Below are 5,360 nucleotides of genomic sequence, written 5' to 3' on the forward strand. Positions count from 1 at the left end.
GTCGTCAATTGTATGGCTGGATCTGTATGTGATCATCCTCTTCATGTGATTTCTTGCACTGGTATTTTCTTCAGTAAAACTGGTTAGTAAATACATTTTACTAACTTGGACTGTTGGACTGTTCAGAACATGAAATAATATTAAAGCCATTGCCCTGTAAGTTTGTTGAGCAACAATGAACACATCTGCGTCTCTAAAAAATTCAGCAGCATGACATCATGGAAATGCTGTTTTGTAAACTGTGGCTGATTGTGGTGTCTGTTCTCTTTTTCTGATCTGAATTGAGAAATTTGTTTTAACATTTGAAACCTTTGACTATCTGCAATCCACTGGACTGTCTCTAAACTTAGTTGTTGTAATCTGCTACTCCAAAACATGCATTTGTCATATCCATATTGGAAATACATGGAAAGGTTTTGGTTTGCTTTTGCTTGATAGCGCCCATTTATGTAACAACACTGGAGATTCCACAGACCACAGCTATCAAAAACCAGTCAGGCGCATGTGTAATGAAGTGGTTATTTTAAAAGTGTTTCTCTATAAAATGCATAATTTCCCTTTCATGATCCGCTAACTGTGAGAGAACTGGATCATCTTACGTTTTAGTTGCCCTGTGAGGGTCTACAGAATACAGTTCTGGGAAAAACACTGAATTACTTTTAATTCTAAAACAAGATACTGGGACAGTCACAATAATTTCAAATGTTAAAATAAGCCTCCAAAAGCCTTTACAATTTAGACACTATACAGTAATTAACCACAAGATTGTGTTCTTCAACCTTTCAGCTAATAAGGAGGAGGAAACTGTGTACAGTGATGTGAAGGTGCGAAGCAAAACAACCGAAAAGACTGCTGACACAAACAGTAAGTTGTAAAGAAAAATGTACACAGCATTCAGTAGAGTATATCTATTAATACTACTATTACTGCTACAAATACTACCTCAGATTTATCGTTATTACAACCATTAAAAGGGAACTAATAGGGGGGTCATGAGGAGTACTGCTCAGCCTGTGAAAACAGTAGGAGCTTTGTTAATAACCTGATGATGCCTTCAGTTTAACTTAGAGACTGCTAATTTTAACAAAGACTTACAAACTGGGGGTGTGGAGTTCAAAAAGATGTTGCTGTTTCACAGGCAGGGAAGCTCTAGTGAAAAGATAAAATCACCTTGAATTATGGGAAGTGTAGGATCCATTGTTTCTGGGGTTTAAGCCATAGTAGGGAATTTCTATTTAGAGAATTTCTGATTTGTATTTCAACTTTCAAGTGCTTCAACTGCAACATTTATTTTACAGCCACCAATTCTTCTATTACTGCTTCTAATGCTCCTCTTAGCACAATGGCAAAAAGCACTTTTCTTAAAGAACAGGTTCACACATTTTAATATCCATCATGAAGCAAAAGTCAGGTGCCCATATGAATATTGAAACATGTTTTGCTGCCTGTAATCATTCCTCCTGTTTGTACTGACCATTAAGAGATCTTTTGTAATGTGCTTCGAATATAAGAGATGGGAGAGAAAATGTCTTTGTTCTGTGTAGAAATGTATTCCCAGGTTTATCTGAAGCTAATATGAGCCTAGCAGTCTGAGTTAGTCAAATGAAGTGGGTACCTTTACTGTCTTCTACTTACTGACTTTTTAGTGTAAAAAAGATTTTTTGTAGTAAAATTACTGTAACTTTGAAAGTTACCCTCTTGATATCGTTAACTTGGACTGCTAAAGCCTTCTATTTATATTTAGCCCCTTTTCCACTGCAAGGTACCAGCTCGACTCGCCTTTTTTGGTTTTCCATTGGGGAAAAGTTGTACCTGTACTTGCAACCAGGTACTTTGTTCTTATCACCACCGTCGAGGTTCCAAGCGAGCTGAGGTGATACTAAAATGTGACATGAAAACACAGCAGATTGCTGATTGGTCAGAGAGAATCGTCATCATTGCGTGTGCCTGACAGAGGCCAGCAACAGAAAGTTTTATATTTTACAATTTTCATGTGTAATTTCATCACTAAATCCACTTCTGAGAAGTTTTGAGGTGAGAAATCAGCTGTGTAGATTTCAAATATTGACAGTTTTGCAAAAAGTGGAACAAAAATGTGCTTGAAAGTTTTCGGAGTTGAGTGGCGGCGGGGGTTGCCCTGTGCCAGCCGCCCGCTCACAGAGCCCTCTGCTCCCGCCGTCACACAGACCGCTGCAGCAACAATGGCAGAGGAAAACACAGCTGGAAGGTTTTCATACCGCTTATCTGTCTTTACATTCTGAGGAATGTTGAAATGTTTAACATAAATCAAGAGACAGCTGTGTGTGGGTCGCTGGTGTGTGGCGTTGCTATGACGACTAGCTAGACTGAAGAGTACTATTGCTGCGTTCCAGCCAACTCGGAACTGGAAAATTTCCGACCTCCAACCAGAAAAACTACTGTGGAACGCCACTTGAAGTCGGATTTCCTACTTGTGAACTCGGAGAAAAAATATGGCCCCCCGACTTCAAGAGTAGCAGCTGAATGACGTCACAAAACAATGTCAGCGCCCACGGAAGCACACACTGTAAATGGTAAACCATAAACTAAAAGGCAACAAAACGTATATTTGTATGTATTTAAATTAAACTTGGAAATTTCCCAGTTCTGAACAGTCTGGAACGCGGCATATTTCTGGGTACAATCTGCAATGGAAAACAGAGGACGTCGGGACAAAACCGAGTTGAGTCGCGAGTTGAGCTGGTTCTGGTAATGGAAAAACGGCATTTGTTGTTTATCCTCAGCAGGACTCTTGCCAGACAAGAAAACAAACAGCAGAGGTCGCTGCTATCAGCAGGTGGCTTGTTGTTTGGGGATTCTTTGTGTCATTTTGCTGTTGGGCATCATAGCAGTCTGTGTCTACGGTAAGTATACAAAACAGGTAGTCTATGCAGTACTTCAGACTCAGACATGAGGCAGAACTTGAAGAATAACAGCACCAGTTTTCCTCTGTAACATTACTATAACCATAACCAAAGTATTGTAGCTTTCCTCAACAAGAAGCTATGAGATGATAGCTGGTTTTGTTCACTGTTTATTACAGAAGAAAATACAGGCTAATGTGGGCCGTAGCCAATGCCAAAAAGACAAATCTGTCTGTCACAGAGCGCTACGTGCTAACATCCCTCTTTTTCAACTCTCTCTTTTCTCCTCGGTTTCTAAGCGTATCATATAGTCACAGACATGCATAACACATTCAGTGACATCCTGGAAACTTGGAAAACATGGTGATTACGATAAACAGCCTAACAATTAAAACAAACATATCAGCTGGTCGGTTACAGTATTTCTAAACAGGTTGTTTAACCTATAGATTTCTTCCTCTATTCTAAATCATGTTACGAACAAACTTGTTTATGTGATTTTTATTTTCAACAATTTGCAACCAATTTTTACAGCCTGTTCTCATCTCAGGGCGTCAAATACCAACGCGTTCAGAAAGGTTGACAAAGTGTAGGTATTTGATGCAAAAGGTACCCTTCGGCTTTTGTAAGAGACGCCAACGGCACGTCCGCATGAGACACCCACAACAATGAACACAGCCACTGTCGAAGTTAGTACCACAGACACCGCCCTGCTGCCATAAAGCCCTGCTAGTGCACACACACACAAAAAATCCCCAACAAATACACTATTCACTGTTTAATTACTTATTACTTAAAATTATAGTGCCTAGCTAGCTAGTTTTAGGCAATGTCAAATATTTAAGGGTCCAGTAGGAACCAAAGGGCTTAGGAAGTCAGAAAACATTTATTCTTTTTAGGGGATTTGTTGATCTCATAAATTAAAGACAAATAAGAGCCTACAACTCCCATAAGTCTAGAAAACCTGAAATAAAACAGTGAAGTGACAAAGACAAAATCGTATCATTACTATCACTCAATAAGCTAATTTCCCATTTCCAGTTGCACAATGTGACACAAGCCTATATTGTCTTAAAAGCAAGATCACAAACCTGTCTGCAGAAAACCAGAACCTGACAACACGAAACCAGGAGCTGAAGACACAGAACCAGGATCTGGAGTCACAGAGGAACAACTTAACAGAACAAATACAAAACAAGTGGAATGAGCTCAACGTCAGTCGAGCTCAGTGGAGCATTGATGCCTACTGCCCAAAACCACAAAACCAAAGTATGTTCAGATCCCATTAATGAAGTAAAAAAATAAACAATATTAATAACAATATCACAATGCAGTAATGTTGTTTATTGGTTTGTCTCTGTTGTTTCAGACAGACAGTGTAAAGCTTGTCAGGATGGTTGGATACTCTCAGAATCCAGCTGCTATGGGATTAATGACCCTGATGTTTCTGGTCAGAAAACCTGGGAAGAAGCTCGAGAAGACTGCAGAGGAAAGATTTCAGATCTGGTTGTTAAACTTGATCAAAAGGAGAAGGTAATGAGAACACTGAACATTTTTATGACAGCCTATATGAAATGAAAATGTATTTTCTGTCTGAACACACTGAGTCTGTAGGCCACAGTGTGTTTATTAAAGCAAAGAGTTTAAATATTTGATAACTGTCTCTCTGTTGTCAGACATTCATCAATAAACAAAAAAAAACGGGTAAATCTTTTGGATCATGATAAAAGTTACTGTCGGTTGATGAAAGGTGAAATGCAGCAGTGTGAGAAGATGTTGCAGATGAAGAGTGTGATTTAAAACCACTAAAGTAGAAAACTTGCCACCATCAGTTCAGCGTTCACCGCTAACTAAACAACTGTCACAACTTCAAAGCAGAAATAAAAACCATTCTCTTCTCTGTGAAATATAAAATTTCTCCCCCTGAGATGCAATCTAATTAATTATAATTGAAAATGATATATATTATACAAAAATGAAAACACTAAATAAAAATGTATGTATTTCTTAACACAGCTGGAATGTACTTGAAATTTTCATGCATGATAAATGTGAACTCTACTGATCAAAACCTATAGTGTGATATTCCTGCACAGGAGAATCTCAGACAAACCTTGATAACACTAGAGATATACAGTAAAAATGTCAAATGTATTTTCTGTGTATATGATGAAAAAAGGATGGAGATCAATGTGTGGATTATTTAGCTGATTTAGAGGGTTTAGAAAAGAAGCTGCATGAAGTCAGAAACAGTTAAAGCCACAGAGTGTTTTGTCAGTACAGTGGTTAAACATGATAAACTGATATTGTCTTTCTGTGAACATCAGGAATATGTCGACTTTAACTGGGGCAGTTATGGCTACTGGATTGGCCTGAGAGTTGAAGCTGGAAATTGGACGTGGATCAATGGAACTTTTCTAAAGACTCAAGAGTAAGATGATTTTCTAAACACCATGAATAATAAAATGTGTCAGCTGG

At 38.4% G+C, this 5,360-nt stretch overlaps 1 long non-coding RNA gene across 1 annotated transcript; it reads left to right on the forward strand.

Moving 5' to 3' along the window:
• The first annotated feature begins 784 nt into the window (after positions 1-784).
• Positions 785-4,132, forward strand: LOC123966150. Its single transcript, XR_006823901.1, has 3 exons — positions 785-864; positions 2,763-2,882; positions 3,961-4,132. It is a non-coding gene; the product is annotated as an uncharacterized LOC123966150 (long non-coding RNA).
• Positions 4,133-5,360: the final 1,228 nt, after the last annotated feature.

This window comes from Micropterus dolomieu, unplaced genomic scaffold (assembly GCF_021292245.1).
Source record: "Micropterus dolomieu isolate WLL.071019.BEF.003 ecotype Adirondacks unplaced genomic scaffold, ASM2129224v1 contig_12799, whole genome shotgun sequence".
Classification (NCBI taxonomy): Eukaryota; Metazoa; Chordata; class Actinopteri; order Centrarchiformes; family Centrarchidae; genus Micropterus; species Micropterus dolomieu.